General features: G+C 41.3%; 1 long non-coding RNA gene across 1 annotated transcript; it reads right to left on the bottom strand.

Moving 5' to 3' along the window:
- Window positions 1-1,890: 1,890 nt before the first annotated feature.
- Window positions 1,891-25,556, bottom strand: LOC311437108. Its single transcript, XR_014693300.1, has 5 exons — window positions 25,240-25,556; window positions 3,559-3,713; window positions 3,138-3,266; window positions 2,498-2,647; window positions 1,891-2,050 (listed from the first exon to the last, which is right to left on the bottom strand). It is a non-coding gene; the product is annotated as an uncharacterized lncRNA (long non-coding RNA).
- Window positions 25,557-27,410: the final 1,854 nt, after the last annotated feature.

The raw sequence follows: 27,410 nt of genomic DNA on the forward strand, positions 1-27,410 counted from the left end.
TTGCTGATCCCACAGCTTTGAGAGCCACAATGGCACCACCTCATCTTCTGATCCATTTGAGGGGTTGGTATTAGGGTGAGACGAACCAGCCAGGGTGTCTCTGTTGATGACATGAGATGAGAAATGATTGCTCTAATTTATGCTGATGCCTGAGAGCAGAGGAAGGGGAAAGAGAACAGCTTTTGGGGTGAAAAAATAGGCAAGATAATTGAAGATTTTAAATTTAAATTCCACACCTTGGAACCAGCTTTTGACACACAGGAATAAAGAGGAGAGATGGGGCTTAATCTAGCCCAAAGAACTGCTGAGGCTGAGGGTTACAGAAACTAATAATTTTGTATTACTATGACTATTATTATGTAAAATTTCTTGACACCTGGCAGATGTAAGACCATTAGACCCTACAGCCATAGGAACATATCAGAGCCATCACTTATATCTTTTTATTGCAATTGTGTGGCTCACCAACCCTTGAGAATAACATGCCAACTTGCACATGACGTTACAATGTCAAACCGCTGCGTGTTCCTCCTTTGTACCTGCAAGGACTGCAGGGCAAACCTGGCTCATGATTTCTGACCAGGCAGTGCTAACGCTGCTGGCTGCTGAGCAGTGAGACCGAACCTGGTGTTCTGTGAGCACCTTGGGCTTCATTGCTTTTTAAACATGGATTTAATCTGGTTATAGTATGTATGTGTGTGTGAGAGGGACTCTGACTACATTTATATTGCAACATAGGCTGCGTTCTCAAAGTCCAGCTGAGTTATCAGCTCACTGCTGATGCCTTGTTGCTCTCTGGCAATGCTGCGTCCTCACTTGCTGCCAGAGCCACGCTCTGGGTGCAGCATCAAACATGCAAAATGCTGGAAAGCCAGGACGCCTCTCTTGCCCCAGAGAGTCAATCACTCCTTTAGTAAGCTGAAATAAATTAGGAGAAATTTCTTCTCAAAAAAAAACTAGTCAGGCATTGGGACGGGTTGCCCAGGGAGGTGGTGGAGTTACTGAACCTGGGGGTGTTCAAGGAAAGGTTGGACATGGTGCCTGGGGACATGGTTTAGTGGGTGACAGTAGCATTAGGGGGATGCTTGGACCTGATGATCTTGGGGGTCTTTTCCAACCTTAATGCTTCCGTGATTGTATGATAAATACAACAAAGGGAAATATGCCCATTTCCATTCATTTAATAGCAAGTCAACTATGCAGTGTCTCTAATTAGCACTCACAGCTGGCCATAGCTGAGTTGCTGGGAAATGTTCAGTGGCCTGCAGGTATTTTGCCATTCTCCCCTTTCATCAATTGTGCTCTCAGCCACAAATGCTTCTGCTCTTGACTGTGGTTACTTGAGCTGAAGAGCCAGCTGCTGCCGAGTGGTCTTTGGATGGGGACAGCAGATTTTTCATTACCTGGGTGAAGAGAACAAAAAAGTGGGCAGAACACAATGAGCAGCTTTCGGAGACTTGCCTAACCTTTGTGAAATTGAGAAAGAGGAATTGGCGTGGGGGACAATTTAAATTCCTTCCCGGTGTTACCTAGGTCTGATTTAATAAGGGCTAAGAAAATGCTGTGTGTTATTTTCAAGCAGGAGCGAGTGCATGACACTTACTGTTTAGAACAGAGCCTTGTAGAGAGAGAACCATAACATTTCAGTACAAATCACAGAATACACACACCCCTATATAAGAATATATATATATATACACATGCAACCTCACACACACATACATGTTCTCGTGTGCATAAAAAATTATTAAAGAGATGGACAGATGAGAGAATAAAAAAAAAAAAAAAAAAAAAAAAGAAGAGGAAGATGGCACGTTTTCATGCACTGAAGCAAAAGCTGTTCTTTGAAAAAAACACCAAGATGACAGTGTAAAGAGGTAATGTTTCCACTGCCTTTGTTACTCCCCTGGCTTGTGCTGCTCCCCCCTTTCTGTCCTCTGTGGAGCAAACCAAGCTGAAGGAAATGTTTCTCAGCATCAGTGTTGAAAGCCAACTCCATAACCCTGCTTGTCTGACGAGAAGGGTCTCCTCTGCTGTGAGCAGCTCTGCTCTGTGAAGGGCAAATGTCAAATCTGAGATGGGAAAGCCCATTGCCGTGCAGTGGTTTGCAAACACGTGGGAGGGAAAGCACAGCTTATGGCAGAATTTTGCAGTGACTAAAGAAATGAAAACGTGGTCCTGTCCCCATTTACCAATGAAGAGTACAAACACTTCTGGTAAACAATTTTGCACAATTGAATACCATTTGGCTCTAGGAACACTGCTACTGAAGAAGACAAGAACACTTAAAAAAATGAAAAAGAGAAAATGATGAAGGTTTTTTTTTTTGGAGATCATCTTTTAAAATTAGCTATGACACACCTAGTAAACATGTCAGGCTTGATAGGGCTGAGTGATATATTAGAGTCTTTTCTGAGGACTTCTATCTTAATTTTATCACAGCTCTCAGGAAATTAAATACACTTTATATTGTTCCATCATTTGTGAGGTACCTGACCTTGGTCTAGATTTAGATTTTTCCAGTTGGATCAAATTGGGCAGTCATAATCCCTCCTCTCTGCTGTTGTTGAATCTGAAATATCTGAATTAATGAGGTCTCTTGTTTCCCTTTCACATGATCCAAGCTGCCAAAATATTTGCCTTTTCCCTGAGTGATGTACAAAAGAATGAAAATTTAGATGATCTATGCAAAGTTCAAATGCTCCTTTACATATGAGCCACTAACCTGGCTCCCTTTTATTTTCCCAGCTGTTCTTTGCAATACACAGAGAATGCTCAAATTCTGTCAATTTAACCAGAAGTATAAAGATAATCCCAGGCATGATATGCATTAGACCCACTTGAATTGCAAAAATCAGCTTAACCAAACTATCTGCTTATACTGTATCTTCAGACTAAGTCCCTCAAACAGATAGCTCCCAGCTCATAGGATAAACCAAAAGCTACATTTAAAACTCCAATGAAGCCATAAAGATTAGGGATAGCTAAGACTTTAAGGTTCTTCTAATATTTATTTGAAAGTGGAACCTTCCTCTAACAAGAGAGAAAAGCTGAAAACCCAACAAAAATAATTGTACTTTACGCTGCACCCAATGAACAATCCTGTAACAAAAGGCAATATTTAAATAAGGCAAAACCCATTAAAATGCTCTTGCTCTGGCTATGTCGTCAGCTGGCATAACTCCATATCTTCAATGTCATGAAAGGCAATTTAATAGCAGCAGATCTGGTCCATCGTGTTTGGAGAGAAGCAGTCCCCTTTCAACCTGTTGAAAGGAGACAAATACCCATTTTTTGTCTGTGACAGAAGGCAGGTAGCAGACACAATAATTGCCAAGCTTATCTATACCTAAAGGTCTCTGCAAACTAGGCGTTTACCCTAGCTTCTGATAAATCTTGTGTATTTAACAACAAAAATACTCTTGTTTCCTTCACAGTTTGTGATAAATAGTCTATAGTTGGGGATGAAGATATTAAGTACAAGCAAAAAATTTGCTGGAAATAAATCAAGGATTACGCCTTGTATTTAGTACAAAATATACAGAAAAGAATTTTTACCTCTTTTGATGCTTCTCTTCAGTTCAGAGGAAACTTGAGAAACGTCAATGGGACAACAGAAGCCTCTTGGAGATCAACAGGCATGCAGAGTTCTGCATTTGGAATTAATCCCACTCACTGGTGCAGGTTTGGATCTGCCTGAATGAGCAGTAGTCCTGGTGAAGGGGATGGAAGGGTTATGTTGAACACCAGGTTTAATATGAGTTAAAGGTGCATATGACCTAGGATAAGATGGTGAGAGGGCTGGGCTTGTTTAATCTAGCAGATAGCAGGCTAAGGCATGATCAAATGGCACCCTACAACTATCTGAAAGGTAGTTACAAAAGTTACAGAGCCAAACTTACAAGGGAATATTACAAGGGAAAACAAAACAAAACAAAACAAAACAAAACAAACAAACAAGCAAACAAAAACAATTACATTGTCTTTTGGGAAGTTCAAGTGAAGTTTTTTTTATCAGGAGGGTGCTGAAACTCTAGAGCAGACTGCTCAGGGAGATGCTATCTCCCTGATAATCTCCATCCTTGGAGATTTTCAGGACACAGCTAGCCAAACCCATAGGTGACCAGCAGATTGGTCTACAGACCTCCACGTGTCCTTCCCAACCAACACTGCTATGCCTGTGATTCCACCAACAGATCTCCCATGCCTACCTAATTCCTCTGTCAGTAATACCCATATTATCCCAGATAAATGTAGGTTTTGTCACATGTGCTGACAAAGCACAGGTGTTATTGAGGCTCTAAGGAAACTCTGATGAGAAATGTGCAGCCCTTGTATTAAAATCTATTTTCTCAGGTGCTACAGGTGTGCTGTTTCCTTCATATGCTCAGAATTTTGGAAAGCAAAAGAAAAAATATCAACATAATTAAAAACAAACAAACAAACAAACAAAACTAATAATAGGGTATCTTCTGCTTTCAGCTACAGGAACATTGCCTCATTTGAAGGAGGAGTTCTAGCTACAGAGCCAAAAATCATTTATTATGAATAGGGTTAGGAACGGACCTTCACTTGCATGAATCCAAATGGTGGATGGGCCACAGTCTCAGCTGGTGCATGTTCAGCATGCAACAGTCAGTGCAAATATTGTGATTTACACCAGCTGAGATATGGCTTTCTGTTTCTATTTTAATAAATCTGCTGTAAGAATGAATTTCTCCTTGCCTCGTATGGTTCTGTTGAGATGTTTAACCACACTGACAAAATGACTGTATTTTCAGTGCAAGTCACAAAGAAACAGCCATTGTGCCACATAAAGCCCATGTTAGAGCCCAGACTGATCTTAGAGGTGCCAATTATATTATATAATACTGCAGGAACTACAGTAATTCACTTCTAAAATCCATTTAATTTCTTCTTAATTACGCATGTTTACCAATTCCTATAGATTCGGAAAAGGCGCAAAATTGCAGTTAGCAAAGGAGGCTTGAAGTGGAATGATTAAGAACATCTGGCATATACATAATTATACCCGGCAATTTATTCCGCCTTTACCATTTCACTACAGCCGTGATAATGAGGTAGAGCTGGATTCCATCACTTTTCTGAACATTTAGGAGTACCTTACTGTGCAGATAGTTTCACTGAAATAACTGGCATTAAATAAAAGGTTTAATACCAAACCTTGGAATAAAGGGTGGCAGACTCCCTCTTGCAAAGGGGCGCTTCCAGCCCTGGATATGTGGTCACCTTTCCCATGAATGAATTCTCCCAAGTCTGGGTTCAGCTGACAGCCTACGTGAATGCAACTCCTACAGCAAACACCTGGGAAGAGCCACACTGGCCACAGCGTTACCTGCAGCCTCTGTTTCCATGGCACTGGAAACCTGGAAGAAGACATCTCCTGAGGGCATTCTTAGCTGACACGACCAGCATCGAGAATAACCCATCAGACCCAGATGACTGCACAAAGCCTGATAACACTTTCTATGTGAGTTCTTAAAATAGAACAACAACAACAAAAAAAAAAGCACTGAAATGTGGGCTCCTTTCTCGGCAACATTTCGTAAGAAAAGTATTGTCCTCAGATTCATTTTGAGTCTCAAGAGTCTAATTTAGAAGCCAGTAGCATTTCTTCTGAAAATTCTGCCTTTTGAATTTCCACGAGATACGTAACAGAAAAATCTAGCCCTATGATACAGTCAGAACAGTTTTCAGCTGGAAGGAGCCAGGGCTGAATAATGAACTATGAAAAGGAGAGTAGAAGGGTAAAAGATTTGGATAGCTCAGCCCGTGATGTACCACTGCAATTTAGGGCCTCTACAGCTCTCTGGCCAGCTGGAGGGAAACCTCACCCTCCCCTCCGACACTGGTCAGTTGAAAGAACATTTTGGTTGGACCCGATGATCTCCTGACCCCTACAATTCTGTGATTCTGTGTCTACACATCAGCCATGGCTCAAAGGAGGCGGGCTAGTGAAACCTCACCAGCAGTGTGTATAGTTGTTCTTACCGTGAAACTAATCACAAAAAGGGTCATACACCAGGCCGACCAGTCACCCAACACATGACTTTATTTTTAAGGGTAACAGGACACAGTACGTATGATTGCCAGATACTGCAAGTAAACAAAGCTATAGGTAGGCAACGCTGTCCAGCATCCCTTCTTTTGTGCAAGGACCTTCTTTATTCTGACCTTTTCTGCAGTCTCTTGTCCTTACCATTCACTGGCTCCTAGTTGCCCTGCAGAACCAATTTTTTTTTCTTTTTTTGTTTGTTCAAGGGATGTGTCAAGTCCACACAGCAGTGACCCTTATTTATCATGTCTTGTGGTTTTGACTGTCTTTTGCTTCATCTTCCTGTTTGTTCCTTTGTGAAGTTTCAAACTACCTTACTCTGGCTTGTATCACTCTTGTGAATACAAGCAATGCTTTTATTGAAGATTCAGCTTTTCTTCCTCATTCCCTGTCTGGCAAATATCGAACCAGTTTATTTTGGGCATTACAGTTCAGAGACTGAATTATTATTATTTTAAATCCTAGTGGTTTTCGATTTCATTTTAAATATTTTATTAGCATTTATGCGTGTTTCTTGTTATATGCAAATTCTCCATCTATGGCCAGGTCATGATCCAAGTCCTCACTATAGAGCCAAAGTGACTGCATGCATTTTAATTATGCCTCCCTTGATTTAAATCTGATTAATTGAAAAAGGTTTAAAGTGTGATCTACACATCCCTAGTGACTGTAGGTTTTTTTTTGTTAGCACAGGATTGTGCACTGGTACAAATGGCACCTTAAACCTTCCTTGCTGGAAAACAGCTTTTGGCCACCAGTTCTTAATCCATGGAAACAACCAAGATAATTTTCAGGGTATGGCTGATGAAGATGCTCAAGGACAGAACTCTATTACTGTTTTTATAATGGGATTTTTTTATCTGAAAACAGTATTTACTTGGATCCTTTTGGCTCTGGTGTTGGTCCTCTTACCCAAGTTTCACATGAAGACAGGTCACACCAGATCTGTCAGACCACTCCATTTTTTTCTGGAACTACAGTGCTGCTGTGGATAGCACTACCAGATGAAGGACAAGGGAAATGAAGGTAAAAGAACAACAAAAAAAAAAAGAACTGAAATAAACAGAAAGCATGAAAACTCACAAATTAGCTGGTCAAAAGGTTTTATTTCTATTGACAAGTGCTTCTTTCACAGACCTTTTATAGTCCATTTGTCAGGCTGTGTAAGGATAGATGTGCCACTGCTGTCCCTCTAAATACACTCCTGACAGAACGAAAGCTTTAGCCCTCGATAATGACGGTTTCTATCCTTACACCAATTTCTAAGTTAACGTTTATGATGGTACAAATCAGTGTTAGCACCCAAAATTGTTCAGGATACACATGGTTTTGTTTTTTGAATTCAGTTAACAGTATACATTTATCAACATGAAGTTCCATTGCTTACTTACTGAAAGCAAGATACTCTCAGAGTCATTTAGGATATGTGTGTGCAGGCACCCAAGACCTGATAAACAACACTTCCTTTAAAAGAACATATTTTCAATTGTTTATAGCTTTGCCACACTATAACTAAATTTTTCCATTCTGAGAATTCATATGAGGCAGGGATTGCCTAGGCTGCTTCATCTTTTCTTTCTCTCTCTCTCTCTTTTTTTTTTTTTTTGGTCAAAACCATTTGGAAACAAGGTTTATAACTCCTAAACAAGGATAAAAGAGTACAGGAAACATATTTTCCTTTGCTGTCTTAAAGTAATATTGGCAACCCTTTGAGTTTTGTTTTTTTTTTGCTTAGTCTTGGTAGAAACTACAAGCATATTAGAGTTCAATGAAGGGGTGACCTCTTCTCTGCCATTTCCTGTTGCTGTGAAATCCACCAAGTTATAATACCCAATTTAGTGGATTTTTCTGACTTTGTTGAAGGCTGCAGCTTCAGTGTCAGAAGAATGCACTATCTCTGAGGTGTGTGATCCCTCTTACATATAACTGGCATGGAGCATGACACGTGTGTAGCTCACAGACTCTTCTAGTCACAACAAAAAGCCTGGCTTCATTCTCCACCACTGCTACCGTTTGCAGAGATGCTCGTGGCTTCAATACCTGGCAAGACCATGTCAGGCAAACCAGTCAGATGAATTACTGCTAACCTGTACTGTTTTACATGACACAGTTTTTATTTAATTCGTAAATTCCTCCTAGATTTAAAGCATTTCCTACCTCCTCCCTTTGTACTGGAGAGGTACTGCCTGCAAGTGCCCAGACTGGTTAAAAAAGAAAAAAAAAGGCACCGTGCAATGGACCTGTTCCATGGAGCTGATTGTGAGGACAGCACTGAGCATTTCAAGCATACTATCAGTCATACCAGGAGTGCAGATTTTGGAGGGTTGGGGTAAGTGTAAACACACTATTAAATGCAGCTGACTTGATGTTGCTGAATGAAACAATAAAAGCAAAGAAGCTCTTCAAGCTATTGATTTCTGCAATGCATTGTATGCATTTACGTAAATCTAATTAAAACATTGTGCATAACCCAATTACGAGCTATTCCCTTACAGCAAGTTTTATATTTATCTAAGCCAGGCTGTGCCAGCTGTGAGACATAACCCTGGATTTGCAAACAGCTATTGTGTAACAGCTGAAGTGGTCAGATAAACACACCGGTTATTTTGCTTTTCTTCTAATGAATCATATACGGTGGACCAGGACTGTTTTTTGCTGTATCAGGTTACTGAGTTTTACTTCAGTGACATATTTCAGCTATCAGATTGCTCGGCAGATAAGTTAAAAGTTCAATTTATGAGGCAGGCAATTACGAGGCTGAGAGACAACAGACAACTCTCACTTTGCATTCTGGCAGTAAGTGGGGTTGGCAGGTCTTTAGGGGTAACATCAGCTCCGTGGATTTCTCTCAAGGGGAGGCAATGTCTCTTCATTGGCAGTACAGAGATACTGGCAATACAAGGGACAGGACTTCAAATCTAGGGTCTCAATGCATGGTGCTCAGAATAACCTTTCATCCTCGGGGCTCTTAGAGTATAAGTATTTAGATTTTGATGGGGTAGGTTTGCAGCAATATTCATAAAATTTCCCCTGCCAGCCTGTAAATGCAGTTCCATCACATGAGTAATAGTGGCAGAAGATGCAGAAATGATCACTTCTTGCTACTTTATCCCTATACTATGCAACACTTTCCCTGCAGCAGATCTACACCATGTTCTTGACTGTAATAGCCTGTGTACAGTCTTTTCTAATGTTGAGTGAAATTTCAGGTTCAGGGGAAGAAAACAGAAGACTGAACTTTTGTTTTCAGGAGTAGAGTCATCCTGAAATGTTCTTGTCCCCTCCAGGAGTATTTTGAAGAGATGCCATCATTCAAGGCTCAAATCTATGCTGTTGACAGCTTTTGAAGAAGAGCTAGCACTGAAGGACTCTTCCTAAGCCTGGGAAAAAGGAAAGGGAGGACCAGCCTAGCTGAACCATGTAAGAAGAGCAGTGGAGTAGGAAAGTCCAGTTAGGTATATACAGAGGCAGAGAGAGAAGGGGAAAGGAGAAGACAGAGAGATAGAGCTCTGATAGAGCTATAATATGGGGCCAAAGGGACCATGAGCATAGGAATTGCATGGTGAAATACTACAGAGTGACACTGGGAAGAAAGGATGCAGAACATCTTCCAGTGAGTCATTCACTATTTAATCTAAGTCAGGAATTGATGCTGTTGAGTGGAAATCCCATACAAGTCCTCACCCATGACTCTCGATAAATGACTTTTCCTTTCCTTGCTTTGCTCTGTCAGATGTTCACAGGGATAACTTGGCTGGCTGGCCAGTAGCTTAATGACTATCCCTATTCAAGCAGCACTTTACCAAGAAACCTCTCAGCTCCCAGCACAGTGACTGCAGAGGCAAAGCTACTGCCTGCAGAGCCACATGATGAGCAGCAGCCTCTCCTCATGCAACCTTTAAGCATAGACTTTAACTGCTGCAAGCATCCCCTGGGGCAAGTGAGATTGACGTGGCACCTCGGTACAAGTACTACCCAACTCTGGGATTTCAGAATACATGCCATTCCCTTCCAGTCGGAGACAAGTTTATGAGCTTGAGCAGGCAATAAAAGCTTCTCTCCATGCTAATGAAATGTCCAAGTCCTGGTGGATTAGTAGTTTTCATATCAGATTAAATCTGCATTTTTGCTGATAAAGACACAAAACTCACTCCTAATAGGCTTTCAGAATTTGTTAGCAAAAACACAGCTTAATAGAGCACAGCGCCTATGGGATGCCAACAAGACAGCAGGGGCACTAACACATTATGACGGACTGCTCGGAAACTCTGCTTTCCTCCAACTGGCCCAAACGCAGCCACCTCACAGAAGTCTGTTGCTGATGTAGAGAAACCTTGTGATCACTTTCCTAGAAACACATGCACAGCCAGCCCACCAGTGGTGTCCACAGCAGTCCCTAGAGCTGCTCTGCGACCGTGGTCAGACACTGGCAGCTCACCAGTCCCATGCAGCAGTGCTTTGTCATCCATCCCCTTGTGCTTTGAAAGCATGTCAGCCCTCCTTCATGTGCCAGCCCTTTTGGTGACCCTTCTGTAGAAATATTTTAAAGTATAGGACAAAATTGTCTCAGCCATGGGTATTTTGATGGCTTTTTTTTTTTTTTTTTTTTTTACATGGATGGGTTTTAGCTTTGTTTTTCTTTACCTTTTGGAAACTTTTTCATTTGTTATTCTGGACCTTAGTAAAATGATGTTATTTTCCATTTCAATCAGTGTTCCAGTTTGCTCCTCCATTTTCATTTCTGACTGAATCAAAGGTAACTTTTAGAAAGGAAGGAAAAGAGATAGATGAATTATGGCACTTGAAGTGAGAAAGAAAATTCTGATAGGAAAATGTAATTAAGAAATAAATTGAAAAACGGAAGCACCTGTGATACAGTAACCAGGAATGATTATTTTAGGGGAGAAACCTTTGCAGGCAGCTTAATTCCATTTCATTCTGTTGCTTTCAGAGCTTGGTCTGTTTGCTCATTTATTTGGATAAAATGTAAACCTCTTCTACTTGCATTGTTAGATGTAATGAATATTATTTTGCATTTAATCAAAATACTGACACATTGTCACTGATGAAGAAGTTTCCATTGCTTTTCAGAAAGCTCTAGGTCGTTTGACTTTTAGGATGTAGTTATTAACTCCTTGGCAAATACATTCTAAGAATAGCAATAGTTTTACCTGTAGGGAAAAGCACTACCACTCCTGTAAAAACAAAGGTTTTAAAGAGATTGAAAGGTCTGGAACCTTTCACACCTCTAAAGAATTCATTGAATTAATATCTGAGCAAGATGGGAAGGGAAAATACACAGGAGAGAACACACATTAAAATGTTAAATGACAATGATACTTTGGGTTTTCAATGGCTGACACAAATATAATTTTACATGGAAATATGTGTACACCAGGACAGGAAGGACTGCTGGAACATTATGGAGTTTTAATTCAGTAGCTGGTTACCCACGTTGAAATAGGATGAGATGTAATAAAAGTACTGATATACATGTATGAAAACATACTTTAGCACTGGGACAGACCCAAAGATTCCCACAGTCTGAATCTGCATGGTATAAAAGAAGGATTTTTCTCGAGTAAGTTTGCTAATTTTCAGGTAGCCTTTAAAGAGGGTGAACAGAGCAGGAGATAAATTCAAAGCTGCACCAAAGTGAAAACTAGAAGTCAGAAAAATTCTGCTCAGCAGCAACCCCATGCTGTCAACTTCTTCCAGGTACCTTCTGACACTTCTTCTGCCCAGTACCAAAACTACTCTTCCCACTACTGGACTTCTCTATCCTACCGAAGACTGAGGTATCTTGAAATTAGGTGGGTGTAGTGACTTTCTCCGGAAAGATTTGCTGTGTTCAGAGCACACTTCCAGGTGTGGCTTCTTCACTGGGTGGTTGCCCAGAGAGGTTGTGGATGCCCCATCCCTGGAGGTGCTCAAAGCCAGGTTAGATGAGGCCCTGAGCAACCTGATCTAGTGGGTGGCATCCCTGTCTATGGCAGGGGGGCTGGAACAAGACAATCTTTAATGTGCCTTCCAACCCAAGCCATTCTCTGGCCTTTTTTTTTTTCTTTCTTTTAAAAAAGCAATCTCATTTTTCAGGGCTTCTTTCTCCTTCTCCTTCTCTTTCTCCCCTTTTTTTTTTTTTTTTTTTTTTTTTTTTTCCTTTCTGGAACAAGACAGTAACTGGGGAGTTGCCATAGCTAACTGCTACAAGGAGGGAATTAAGCTCTTTCTTCCCCTTTCTTCCCCTGATGATCTTGATCATCAGTATAGGATAGTACCATTGAGGAATACATTGGTACGATGGAAAGAGACTAATGGCTACACAGTGGAAACAGAATCATGGGCTATTATAAAAGCATTATGACTTGTCTCTAGCCTCTCACACTTGTGAGTCTCTCTCACAGGGTCTGGAAGCAAGGTCCAATAGAAAGTTAGAAATGCTTTTTTTATGATGGAACTAATGCCATCCCATCATCACGGAGCACTAAACCCTGTCACATTTTTTTTCCAAATTTGGGGGAAATTTCTGCCTTAATTTCTTTTAAATTATGAAGCACATAAAAATGGACATTATGAAGTAACAAATGCTGTCTGAATGTGTCAATATTCCTGCTTAGGAAAACAGATTTTTCTCTCTTTCTCTGTATGCAAATACCTCTAAAGGGAGAGAGATGTTTCTCGTCTAATAGCTATAACTAAAAAGATTTCAGTACACTTAACTGAAATGCTGAGGAAAAACAAATCACTTTGAACAGATCAGGCATACAACAGGTACTATAAGTGATCTTGATTTATAACTTCTTTAAAATACATTTAGTACATTGTTCACTTCTGTGAACAATATTTATCAATACAGCCTTAGCAACAGAAAAGATTGAAGCTGCGTAATTCCAGTAGAACATCACATGGCTAGCCAGAGAAGTGGATGATGAAAATTTTAAAGTTCCTGTAGTTAAATATCAACAGAACTCTGAGACTTCGAGGCTGCAGCAACCTGCATAAATAATAACTGAGCTGAATTTATAGCACTTGTGTTGTACATAATCTGTGCATCTATTAGCAATACATCAGACCTGGTAGGAATCTAGAACAAGTCTAGACTAAAAGGTTTAAAATACTGGTGTTTCTGCCCCCAAAGCCAAGCTGATAATTATGGATTTGGATTTTTTTTATTTTTTCCACACAGCAACTCTTGGAACTACAGCCAATTGAAAGTTTTGTGAAAGATTGGCTTTGGACTAGAAAATGACATCCTAGAAGACTGGGACTTCTTCTCCTTCAAACTGATGGAAAACAAACAAACAACACAAACCAAACTAAAACAAAACAACAGACGAAAGTGTTTTCAAACCAAGTATTTCAATATTGGTGCAATCAAAGAGAGTTGCAGGCTTACAGAATGGATGAGGCTGGAAGGGACCCCTGGAGATCATCCGGTCCTACCCATCTGGTCCTTGCTCATGCTAAAGCAGAGTCCACTACAGCAGGTTACTCAGGGCCATTTCCAATTGGGTTTTGAATATCCCCTAAGAGGGAGACTCCACAAGAACTCCAGCCAGCCTGTTCCAGTGTTTGACAACATTTGCAGTAATAAACAAATAAATCCATCTTATGTTTTAATGGGACTTCCTGTGTTTCAGTTTGTACCCATTGCTTCTTGTCTCTTTACTGAGAACCAGAGAAAAAAAATGGCTCCATCTTTACTCCTACTCACGGTGTATTTAGAAACATAGGTAAGATCCCAGTGAGCCTTCTCTTCTGCAGGCTGAGTCCCAGCCTCTCCTCACATTACAGATGCACCAGTCCTTTAATATTTTTGTAGTCCTTCATTGGACTTGCACCAGTACATCCATGTTTCTGTCGTGTTGGTGTGCACTGAGCTGGAGCCAGAACTCCAGACGTGTCTCACCAGTCCTGAGCAGAGGGTAAGGATAACCTACCTGCTTTGATCTGCTCCAGGTGTGTCTCCTAATGCAATGAGAGATACCTACTGCTCTCCACTCATCCATTCTCCCAGAACACGGCCCACCTGCATTTTATAAGAGTTCTCTGATGCTTATGAGATGAACATTGATGGTAAGGACCATGCATTTGTTAAGGTTCAAATACAACATTTCTTGAAACTAGCTCTGTTTCAGTACATTTAAGGAATGCATTGGCTGATACCAGCAGATACAGCTGATTGAAAAAGTAGTTTTCAAGCTTTAGTTTCTCAAATATTTGATTCAGTAGCATCATGGGAAGATATTAGTCTTTCATGGATTGCATAAGGTGATTGCTCAGAGATGACAATGACACATTTATTGATGTTTTTCATACAGCAGCATGGACCAATATTGAGCTCTTACTACAGGTCTGTGCACCTCAGCCCTTTGGGGTTTGCAGAACTCTTTATGGCCACTGCTCTGATGGAAAGATACAAATGATTTCTTCAAATGACCACTTGATGTCACTTGACACCATACTAATAAACTTCATCAAGCCCACTTCTGGGCAATAAACAAATGTTCTTAAAATAAGGTGACTGAAAATGGGAAACCAAGATGCTAAAATGTCCTATGAAAAGATCATTTTTTTTGAGGTTTGTCTACAATTCTTGTAAACCAGTGTTGACAACTGTTAAATTACTTACAAATACACAATTCTTTTTGTCCACAGAAATATTGGTACCAGTTCTCTTTTCCAGAGAGAGTCTAAAATTAATCACTAAGACCAAGATTTATTAAATTAGCTTGTGTTTCTCAGTTATTAGGTGTCCAGGTTTGAAGAGACATCAAACAGATACAGATGTTTCCAGATTACTGTTCCAAAAATAAGACTCCATTAAGTAATCTGGTGTCATTAGTCACTTTGAAAGTTTTGGCTAAGCCTCAGATTTTCTCTCCACTACAGATTCATTCCTCACCAATAGTGAATTTCACATTTCCCATGCATATGAGTTACCAGCTCTGAAAACGAAGGCAAGATGCCACATTTCCAAATCTATCTAGTCCAAAGTAAAGTGAATTACTGTTCCCTGACAGCATTTTTCATACATCAGTGTGACCTGAATTCTAATAAATTCACATGATCACAGCCTTACAGTCTCTCCTCTCCTACTTTCCGCTTATGTACTGCTGGGACACTGATTTATTTGTGACAGAAACCTTTATCCTGAGACTTGTGTATGTTGGTTTTAGTCTCTGGTAATCACCATCCAGGTGGTCTTGCCAGGAAATAGATCTGTCTGTAAAATAAATGTTAACCCAGGATATTCTAAATCCCAGAGCAGATGGAACTGTTTTAGCCAGAAGATAACTTCCTTGAAGTTTCACTGAATGTGAAATGTTTCTCTAGATACCTTTTTCAAACTATTATTAGATAGAAAAAAAAAATATATAAATGACTTATTCAGGTTGTCCCATTTTGTTTTGAAAATGTCAGAAATGATTTGTTCTTGCTTTAATCAAAGCAAAATGAATGAGTGGTGTTGAAGCATATTTATAAAGTATTTTGTATTGTTTTTTATCATGGGTGGTTTCTTTTTTTTTTTTTTTTTAGCATTTCACTGGTTCCAAATTTAAATGGTTTGGAATCCCTATTACGCAAAATTGTGAAGAATGGAAAGGACTCTACTTCTCGTTTCTTTTCAATGTTGGCATTTAGCACAGAAAAAAGCAGCCAGCCTGGTAATATAAATGTTAGATAGTTGCTCTCACTTATGAAATGTTTTACTTGCAGAATATAGGCTTCCACCTAGGTAAGAAGCTTTTCCTTAGCAAAATAATCTAAATCAATATCAATAAGACATTTGCACTACTCATATGGTGTAAGTCAGCTGAACGCTGCAGAAACTTAATTCTTACTCTCAAGAACTGCTTAAAAACTCCCCAGGTATCTCATTTCTGATTGTGCCTTATCAGCTATCACTCTTCCTCCCCTGACCCTCAGTTCTTGGTCAGCACTGAGGTCAGTCCACATACAGGGGCTGGCAGGATCTATGGTTCATCCTTTTGGGAGGACTCTTCCAAGAAATGGTGGGGAAATGTGGATCTGTTCCAAAAGCCTTCAAGCTTGATGAAGTGATGCACTTGAACTCAACAACCGTCTGTAACAAACTTGCCTCTCTTCAATAGATGGGCTCCTGCTTGCTTTAGTTCATGTTGAGCCAAAAAACAAACAAACAAAAACAAACAAACAAAAAAACAACCAAACAAACTAACCAATGCTTCAGTGTCTGTGTACACATTAGGAAGTCTTTTTTTGCAAAGCTCTTTGTTTATGCACAGTATGGAGCCGCAACATGGGGGACAGTGTACACAAATGTGTGTTGCTGCAATATTGAGTATTGCCATGCCTATATCTGGGACAAGATAAAGAGGGTTGGGAAGAGGACAAGGATGTATTTAACTCTGTATCTTGCCATAGCCTCAGCGCTTGAAGAAGCAGGGCAAGGTAGGTTTGGTTTTTGCTAATCTCTGGAGACTCTGCCTGACACAGGATCTTATTGTGGATCTTACTCTTCACAGGTAGTGGGAGCAGCCAGGCAGTCCCAAAGGGCAGAATGTTCAACTAGACCAGAAAGTCCATGGGTGGAGGGATGTCATCGCACCCTTGCAAAAGAAAAGGACAGGCAAGCGGGTCAAAGAACTGTGCTCAGACATTTCCAGCATTGAGGACTGACAGCATTGAAGACTTCTTGGTCACACTTGCAGGTTTCTGCATCCCGCAAGATACAGAAACTTTCCATAATAAGCTTACCATAGAGCCAAGATGCTTTCCATAAAAGCCAAAAGCTGGAATTTTTTTTGAAGAACAAGATTCAAAGGTGACTGAGATATGTTGGAAGAGTATCTCTTCTTCTCTTTGGAAGGCAATGCCTTGAATACTGCAGTTTTGATATTTGGGCACATATCTTGATTTCTCTACCTATACCTCAGTTCAGACACATTCCCTAGGTTCTGGTTCCCAAAGAATAGGAATATTATTAAGATAATTAACTTTCTTCCTTAGGGAGGTAACTTTAGAGACAAACTACTTTCCAGCACTGTCTTCTCCAGCAGCTAGTACTTAGAGCTCTCTAGTGCTTTATAATCTTAATTTCTACAAGCACTGAGCAGATATTGGTGATTTATTTCTGTAATTATTGTGCTGTTGAATTTGTACCAGACTGTATAGTTCCATGCTAAACATTGCAAGTTAAATCCCACTGGTCAGGAAGGAGGGGAAAAAAAAAAAAAAAAGAAAAAAAAAAAGCTGTTGAAGCCTATCATAACACATTTCAGCCTTTGCTTGGCTGTCCATCAAACAAGATGGTCTACAAGAGAAAGGTAAGAAAGGGAACTACATGAAATCCAGCTTCTTTCAGTGCATGCAGTACATACATGTTATTCATCTAGCACTTTAAACTGTGTCCCTTGCCCTCTCAATTTAAAATTAAAGTTGACTAGAAGTTCTAGGGACAGAAAATTGTGATATTTTTTCCAAATTGGAAGGAAAAACAATTACTTTAAGAAATTATGAAAATAATTGGTAAAGCTGCTTTCTCCTTATTGCAGTTACAAAGCTGGGTTCTAATGCACCCAGAGATTTGGTAATGGTGAAAACAGACATAAAGCAAAAGCTTAAAAGAAAAAACAACAACAACAACAACAAAAAAAACCCACAAACAACTAAGATAATGACTATATCTTACTAAAACAAAACATTTTGCAGAAGCAGGAAAGATGAAACCATCTGTTCTCATAGAAAAACATATTTGCAGAAGACTTTGTTAAGTAAAATTTGACAAAAAAAGTGTTTTAAGTGTATGTATTTGCTTAATCTGAGAATCCCATCCTCATGGTTTTAGGGCCAATTCACTGTAATCTTAAGCAACAAAGAAAGGCAAGAATTGCCCAACTTCGGAACTATGGAATTTCCCTTTCTCTCACCAGGTTACCAACACGAAGGGAGGTGTGTTTGTACTTGACTGTCAAATTTTTCATGACACTACAAAAGGACAACCTGTTTTCATGGATCTCAGCTTGTAGCAGACAACACAGCACACACCTGGAGGTGGGTACATCCCCTCTCTCTTTGCTGTACCTTTGTGCACCTCCTAGCAAACCTAAATGTCAATGTTTTACTTCATTCATGTCATGTCCTGAATTGACAGTTACCCTCAATTACTCCTCTCATTAGCAACCTTCCACTGCACTTCCCTTTCCACTGTCTTTTTTTTTAGCTGTTTCCACTTGCTTTAACTCAAGAAAGTCTTTGGGCTAAATCTGATCTCAGTGAGTCGTAAATCAGGTGTCCACCTGGTGTAACAGCTGAGATAGAAGGAGACTTGCAATTCATTCTAACAAAAGAAATCTCTTTGCTTTTTTCAGCAAGTCAACTTCACATTCCTCCTGAGAGATCACCCCACTTAAATATGAATCTTGGAGGAAGTGGAATGAGCCTGAGCAGCCCTGAATGCAAAACAGCAACAGGCAGCTCTCCCAGCAAGCTGAAAACCTGACAAGTTACACTAGCAAGAGCTAATGTTCCGTTGAACACCTTTGAACAGTGATGAAGTCAGCTTCCAGAAGACTATTGCTTTGGATTATATCACAAATTAAAAAGAAAATATTGTGGCATAGGTTCACAGCTGTGTTTCTTGTCCATGCTCATTTAAAGGAGACAGACTTGAAGGCAATTGTGGAAAGTAATTTATTTACTCGATACGCTCCAGTTTTCCACCCAGAGGCATCAGGAAGGCACACAGGTATTTCATTAGAGTCCAGGATGTGTGACAACTCCCCTGCAAACGTTTATGTTATAACTTCTCACATCAAAATCCTTGCTAAAACTTCCTTTCAGCATGCATAGCCAATTATTGGAGACAGAGAGCAGGAAATGCCATCCAGAGTCCTACCTGGCATTGATCAAAAGTAACCACATTTTGGTCCGTGAGATTCCCCCTCTCCAAGCAAATCTCCACCAGAATTTCAGAACAGGAGTTGCCCAAGAGGTGCGTTAATCACTCTGCGATGACACAGAGCAGACCTCCAGCGTGCCACAAGCTAACAGCTCTCAGCTGTAACACAAACTTCACCAGGAGCTGATCTAAGGGTCTGTTGGCTGTCTCTCTAGTGACATGGCAGTGCGAAAAAGAAAACTAAAATAAATAGCTTACTGAAGTGCTCCCTCAAAGCTAGAAGCCTGAGCATAATGAAACCAGCTTCTCTCATTCTTCTTCCCGTCTCTGTAGCTCAAGAGGTGACCTGTACAACATCTTCATGGAATAACTCCTGCAATAAGTAGTCGTATGTTACATTTATGAAAGAGTGGATGACACAGGCATTGCTGCAATGTTCTGTACATCTTAAAATGCAGAGAGAAGGCTGAGATCCTCCCTGAAATGGCCATGGCTCTCAACACACTTCTGTATCCCAAAGTGTCTTACATCCTCACTGAGACACCACTCCCCAAAAAGGGTGATGGGTTGGGATTGTCCCTAACTAAACTCTCCTTATAATCAAGAATTTTTGACCAGAAAGTTTTGGAGGCTGTGAGAAATGCAGGCTGGAAACGACATCCATAAACCACCATGGGAGGTAGCTTGAGGAGAGGCAGTCCAGAAATGGTTTCCATTTTTCCCTTGTCAGATTTCTTTGTTGATTATGTGTTTGACATAAAGATAGATCTCAGTAATTAATATCTTGTGTCAAGCTCATCTCACATCGCTGAAAGAAATAATTTGCGAGTGTCACTGTGATTCATTTGAACTATTGAACTCTATATCATTTTCAGAAGGAAAATGCAGGATGTCTGTATTTACAAGGAAGAATGCACTGAAAACCACCTATTTATTATCCCGAGTGCTTTCCTAGGGCACACATCAGCACAGATTCAATTTACAGAGGGTGTTTGGAAGCCAGGATACCAGTTTAATGAAGAAAAGCACTATGAACATAAGAGACATGCTACTCTTCTAGAGAGCCAAGAGAAATATTATTCCTGGCCCTCTGGAGAATTATCTTTTGCCCCGCTTTGCTTCTGACTTACCCAAGTGACCACTCTTTTTTGGACTCTAAAAACTGCTCATGTTTCATTGACCTTGCTTGATGCAAGGTATGGCCACATTTGTCCCTTTGGTGGACTACTGGACTTAGCATCTCTTCAGTCCTTCATAGGCTGCAGCATCTGCAGTGCAGGGACATTAACAGTAGCTGGAAACAGTGCAGGAGCCTGCTCCTGTCCTTTCACAAAGCATCACATAGAACCACAGAATCACAGAATGGTTTGGGTTGGAAGAGACCTAACTCCTTAGATCACCTAACTCCAACCCACCTCCTGTGGTCAGGGACACTTTCCATCAGACCAGGCTGTCCAAACCATTTGAGCCAAATAGGCTCAGGAGAATAGGACTGCTTTCAATATTTAGGAATTCAAATTGCCTTAAAAGATGTAAAGCAAATGTAAAACCCTGCAGTGAATCAGCAGGTGAAAGAGTGAGGACAGGGGGCACTACAGACTAAAGGCTTAGGCAGCCACGCTCTCCATCAACCATAGAAAACAATGACAAAAGCAACAGGACAGAGGAGATTCTTATTGAACTCAGGCACCCATGGGTTTCCTGCCTCCTTGCTCCCTCCTTGGTCTCTGCTGTTTGCTAAAGCTCAGCAGGCTGAGTTCTCTCCAGGACATCCTCACTTTCAGCCAGACACAAGAAGGATTTTCTTACTTTCCCATAACTTTTAAGGAGTTGTTGGCTGCAGCTGTCTTGTTGGCTGCAGTAGTTTCAATATTATTTTATGTTTCTTAGGACTCACTATGTTCAGTTTTGAACATTTTATCTCTTTGCCATGCGATGACTCAATCCCCAAATACTCTGAAGTAGAGTGAGACTTCAGTCGTCGCCTCCCATGACCCAGTGGAAGGCATTTGCTCCTGGAACAGATGGAGATGGATGGGGAGCCACTTCTTTTATCTCCTTAATCAGATCCTCCAGGTGACAGCCAGGCTCAGGTCCCAGTACTGATGTAGTTTGTCTGCTCTCCAGCACTGCTCAGTCCTTAAATTGGTGTCTTCTGAGGTGACCAGAGAGTTCCTTGGGCTTCCACAGGAAAAGGCAACACTTTCTTGGCTAAACCATCATGTCTGGGCTTGCAGGGGTTCAGACTTTTATGCTCAGTGAAAGACACACTCACAGTAGGACAGTTGTCACTTCCTTTATAACATAACAGCCTAACAGCCAGAGGACTTTACCTGAAATAACCTCAAGCGTAGGTCTTTGCTTGAAGGGCTTTCAGTCCTTCTCAGCTGCCTGTAAAGAGCCCCAGAGCCACCTGGCTACCGTGGGATGGGGTCACTGAGTGGGGTGAGTTTGTGGGGACACTTGGGTGCCCTTCCTGGGACATTCTGTAGCCAGGAGCAGAGGAATGACAGAGCAGCCAAGGAGTACCTTGGAGGGAAAGAGCCTGCAACTTCCCAGTGCAGGCACTCGGATGTGTGTGGTCTGGAAACAATCAAGTCAAATCTTCTCCTGACTGCGTTTAACCCAGTCCACGAGGGCCTTGTGTCAGAGCTGACAGCTGAACCACATCTTCAGCTGGTGCCAGGCCAAACCTCACTATCCAGGGGAGCCAAGTCCACTGAACCAGATGAGGGCAAAATAGCTGTACGATCCTGATGTTTATTTTCAGCAAATGTTTTAACACGTAAGTTAAATTTATTCAGTTTACTCTTGACTCTTTGCCTCATGCCCACATAAATGGGGCAGCAATCCAACAGGCAAAAATTAATGCAATGAAATTGGTTTAATGTCCTATGCAGCATCAGAATAAAATTTGAACAGAGTGCAAAAAGATCTTTGGATAGAACATTTGTATCAAAGTGGAAGAAAGAATATTCTTCACTCATCAGAAATGTCCTAAAATAAGCACAGCAATATCAAAGCCAATTAGGGAGACAGTGATGTAACTAAAACATAATAAGCAGTCTTCTGTGATGCAGTTTATGAACAATTTATCACCAAGCTTTGGCTCCAACAAGAATATAGCCCAATACTGGCTTAAACTTTACCTTTAGATTTCTATAATCGACTCATATCAATATAGTCAAGACCTGAAAGAGGTGAGAAAATGAATTATTTCTAATTATTCAAAAACTCAGTGACGGGTTTTCTAACAAATGCATCAAATACATTAAACTGAATTAATTTTATTTTATGGCTTCCCAGCACCACTAAAATAAGTGGATCAGTGAAAGAAAAAAAAAAGTCTCTGTCGAAGTGACAGCATAAATCAATAATGAGATACAAATAAGATACCTTATGCTCTTTTTCCAATCCCTGGTGTTTTTTCAGCTTCAGTATTCCTAATGTGCTTCAATACCCTCGCAGGACTGAGGATGTTCTGAGAGACATAATAGGATGGGGAGGGAAGGAGATTTGTGGAAGCTGACGTGATTCAGGGATGGACAGAGTGAGGACACCTAGCCCAGAGGCTTTGTTACACCTGTAGATGGTAGGCACTGTCTGAAGCCAAAGTTGCTCTGAAAATGTGTTCATTATCTAGGCCTGGAGAGAGTCAGCAGCACTGTGGTCTGCTGCCCAGGGTGAGACCCCACTGTGCGAAGAGCCAGTGCAGTCACCAGGCAGAGTGGCACAGGGGACTTGCAATGCCACAGTCACGGGGCAGCAATGCATGGGTGTCAGCTAGGAGCTGCAGTGGCACATCATCAGTTCCTAGCCAACAAGACCCAGTCCTTGAAGCATCATCCTGATGTGGTTAAACCACTTCCAGCTGTAGTACCTTCTTGGGAAGCAGTCTGGGTGCTTGTGGCCCCCAGTAGTACGGGAAAGGAGCCCATGAAGAGATGTCCACCACCAGAGGCAGGAAGGGAGCATGTAAGTTGTGCACTATTTGCCTAGTGCATGACATTAACACAAAACTCGTGTTTACTCTAAAAGATGACTGCAGGAGAAGAGGAATTTGAAAACCCTGTTCCAGACAAGAGAAGCCAGGGAGAGTGTGCTGGAAATGCACAAACACACCAAATACAAAACGTATGGGCACTTGAGAAAGGCTTTGTCAAGGAATAAACAGACAAGCGTGCACCTAAGGCTGATCTTTCCTTCTACAAATCAAGAAGATATGCAGCAGAGATGACAAGCCTGGGCCTGGTTTCCAGCAAGCCAGAGGCCCAAACTAGCCCTTGGGTTTGTCTTGTTTCTGATTCCAGACACACATTCCTGAATCTGAGGAATGAGGTCTCTCAGGGAGACGTTTAAGTGTGGGGCACAGCACCCAGATGAGATGTTTCGCTCTCCAGAATTACAGAAGGTAAAACAACATCAGAGAAATGGCACTGCATCAAAGTCAAGTCACCTTTCCCCATTGCAAACATGTTGACCAAGCTCTTTGGCCTGGTGGAAAAAACAGATGGGATTGTGGTCCCAAACTATCAGTTACTGATCTGGATACCAGCTCATCAAGTCCCTGCTTCCCCAGCTTCCCCCACCTTTTTTTTTTTTCTTTTCTTTTTTTTTTCTTCTGAATGACCCACCAAGATCACTTTGAACCAGTCCATCATAATAGTGCAGTTATGTCTCTTGTGTCCTGAAGCTGATGGGACATGAGAGAGGGGAATAGGTTGCATGATAACCAAACTACTTTTGGCTTCCTACCTAGAATGACCACCCAGTCTGGTGTAAAGCCTGAACTGACAGCCCCAGCTCTGTAGCAAATCACCCTCAATATTCTGCTACTCAGCCAGAGGTGCTCTGCAATTACAACGCATAAAGCAATTTGCTGTCTAAGGATATGAAGAAGAAATACAGACTGTGATTTTCACTGCACAAACTGAAAAGAGAAGCACTAGAAGATGTTGATTTAGCTGGACACTAATTGATTTAGCCAGTTGATGCTACTGGAGAAGCTTGTAAGTAGCACGTTGGCCATGAGGAATGCCAGATTTGCTGGCATTTGTGCTGCTGACCACCTCTGCAGATGCTGCTGGTTTAGCCCCACTTGCTGCTCTGCACAGGTTGGCTTTGTGCCATGAGAAGAGAGCCCAAAGCACCAACCTTCCCTTGCTTGTAGGATTTCTGCTGTGTGCACACCGTGAACATTTGTCCAGCATTTCCAGAGGACCAAAAGCCAGAGCTGCTGGGTGACTACTGGATCACTGCCTGACACAGCACGGTGAGAGTTCACCTCTGGGAATGGTGGAGCTGACAGGTTGAAATAGGGAGAAAAACTGAGATCTGATAAGTGGCATGTATAGGGATTTGGTGACGTGCCTGTTCACAAACACATTCTTCATAACATGGTATCTGTTCCTGGATTTCTGAAGCAAGACTTAAGATTATCCCTCTCTCCCCCCTCTCATTCTATTTGTTTTCTCAGTATGGGGTAAGAGAGGATTAGTGGGCTCTGAGGCTGACTTGTCCCAAGGGAGGGAAAGGAGAAGACTGTCTTCTGGTGCACGATGAGTATCAACTTACATGATGGACATGCAGGCTCCACGTAAGTTTGTGTGATGGAAAAAATCCCTTCACAAGCAGCCTGCTGAGACACATGCCTTGCACCGTGGTAAATGCAGGAAGCAAACACTCATCTTTGTTTAAAAGCTTTAGCATCTCCCCTTGCTCAGAGGATCTGCAACCTCTGTGTCCTATTTCTTTTTGTTGCACTGCTCAACTTTTCCACCCCTTCTACCCCTTCCTTTTTAGGAAGACTATTTCATTTTGTCACATGCACTCCTGTTTATAATCTAAATAATAGTAGCTAAACTTGCTAACAGATGGCACATTCATTATTTTAAGTTCCTCAGCCCCAGAGCCACCACACAAACAAACAAACAACAACTAAAAAACAGACAACAAACAAACAAACAACAACAACAACAACAACAACACAAAGCTGAGGAACTAATAATTTTAGTTACACCAGAAAAATGAAAGGCTGTTACATCCCTTACCAAGAAATAAATTAAAATAAGTCTAAAGCAACAAGCAATTTCTGACTTTTCCATGTGTTTTTATTTCTATGTCTCTGGTGTCTACCTATGGGGAGGAGTATGCCAAAAGCTTCCCTTAATACTGCGTTACATTGTTAACATCAGCAGAATTTCCACCATGCTCACTTAGCTCGTACAGCACGAATTCTGCGTGCCAGGCTGTGGTCTGCTCCACCACCTCGGCTGCCTACCTGCATCCAGAGAAATCCCTCCATGGGAACTGGGAGGCAGTCCTGCCTTCCCGAGCTTGTTTGGTAGCCTACAGCTGCAGGACCATTACAGCAGTGGGTCTGTTCTTGCACACCTGCCTGCCTGCAGGTCTGTGTGTTTCTCCACCTGCTCGCTTTGGAGGAGAAACTGTTCGTATTGCAGAATCAGCCTGCTGCTGTGCAGATAGTCAGGCCTGAACATCTGTACTGTTCAGCCAGCAGTAATCAAAGCCACACGTTGCTCTTTGTTACTTCACTCTCCCATTGCAGCCCGAGCTGGGCTTGTTCCCCACTTCTGTGAGTCAAAAAAGGACAGAGAGCACAAGTTCGACTCAGGAAACGTTTCTCAGTTAAGTTCTGCTTTGTAAGCATTTGGTCCTTGCTTGACTTTGTTCACTGCTATCTGAACTGTCTGAAAAGAAATCAAATGCAGCTTTTCCTAGCAATAGGGTGTTAGAAGAGTATAGGACTTACAATATCTGCAGTACCTAAAATTGGAGCATTGTACTGACTACAGTCAGTCAAACCTAAAATTAGAGCCTAAAATTCTAAGCTTTAAAGGGATGGTTTTTCATTTAAAGACTTTTAGACTCGAGCCTGTAATTCTTTAGCTCAGGTTGCTGAGGGTCAAGCTTGTCTTGTGAGGCAAGTAGTGCTGCTCCCCCATCTCTTGTTCCAGGGGCTCCGATGGGATTTGCATGGCACCTCACCACGTGCTGCATTTCTGTGCACAGCGACTGCATTGTACATGGCATATAACAAGAGATAATAATACATGGTTGTTCTCCAGCAGCAGTAAAACAAATTCTACAAGGATGAGCACCACGTGTTGCTGGAGATTCGGGGAAGTCTAACAGCTTCCTTTTTCTGCTGTTGTTATTTTTGAACACTTCCCCTGTTCAGCTTTTAACAGAAGTGCTGAGACTACAAGTACTTCTTGGCATCTGTAGGTAGTGATATTCCTCATCCTCTGATGGCAATGTACTTTTCAAGCCTCATATTCATAAATCTTTCAAATGCCCAGAAGATAACTAAGTACTATGGTGTACCATTATGGTAACCTAAGCATAAAGAGGTTAAGCAACTTTTCACACATTACCAACTGAATCAGATCTGGGTGTTTAACTTCCAAGTCCTGATGCCTCACTTTCCTCCTAATCATTTAACAGTCATCCCTCTCCCCATAACCAAGCTGTCTGGCTTGGTTTCCAAACTTTAGCTGCTGATTCTTCTCCCTTTTAGAAAAATCGTTAACTTTTCAGATTTAGCCTATTGGTTATGTAAATGGAAAACATATTTAAAATTCTTAGCACAAAGGAGTCAGATTTTCATTAAAGAAAATCCATTTCTCAGTGAGGGGGAGATGGGGCCAGTTCCTCTACCATTCAGCTACTGTCTTCTCTTTCAGAGATCCACCTTGAAAGCAAGCTTGTGATCCTGCAGCCACTTAGCAGCCACTTTTGGATGCTCAGCCTAAATAATGAGAGTACGTTATGACACCAGTGAGACAGCAGGAGGAGGTGAGATTTCACAGCAAAGGGCATGGAGGTAGGGGGAGAAAGAGGGAAAGGAAGTGAAATACATGTAGGAGCACCACCAAAAGGCCAAATCTGCTCATATGAAAGTAGTTTGAGGGTCCCGGATTCAATGTCTTTTTGCGTGCCCCTTCCAAGTCCAGGACAAACAAAGAGGATAGACATCTTATATTGCTTTGGCTCCCTGCCTGTATTGGCCATACAGTCAGGCTGGGAACTGATGAATTCAGCCAGAGGCCTCTAAATTGGATCTATGCCTTTTCCAATGCAATTTTTATAAGGTGACACCAGCAAGTGTATTTTTCATTTTCAAATGAGAAGGCTATTTTAACAGGGATTAATCCTAGACCAGAAGAAAAAAAAAATAAAATCCTAGGGCTAAGTTTTATATATTAAATTTTTCAGATTTTTCAATCGAGGCTTGGAAAGTTCACCATTCAGTGCATCAGCTTGTGCCATGCCCTGCTGCTTCAGCCACTCAGTCTTGTTTCACCTTGAGCATTACTCACTCTCCTGTACTTTTGCCATAGTTCACAGCTGTGGCTAAAACTAAGTTACACTAAAATCTTGCCCCTTGGGGCTATCAAACACTTGCCATGGAAGGCAGGGTTTGCTTGG

Source organism: Aythya ferina, assembly GCF_964211825.1.
Source record: "Aythya ferina genome assembly, chromosome: 5".
NCBI classification, from domain to species: Eukaryota; Metazoa; Chordata; class Aves; order Anseriformes; family Anatidae; genus Aythya; species Aythya ferina.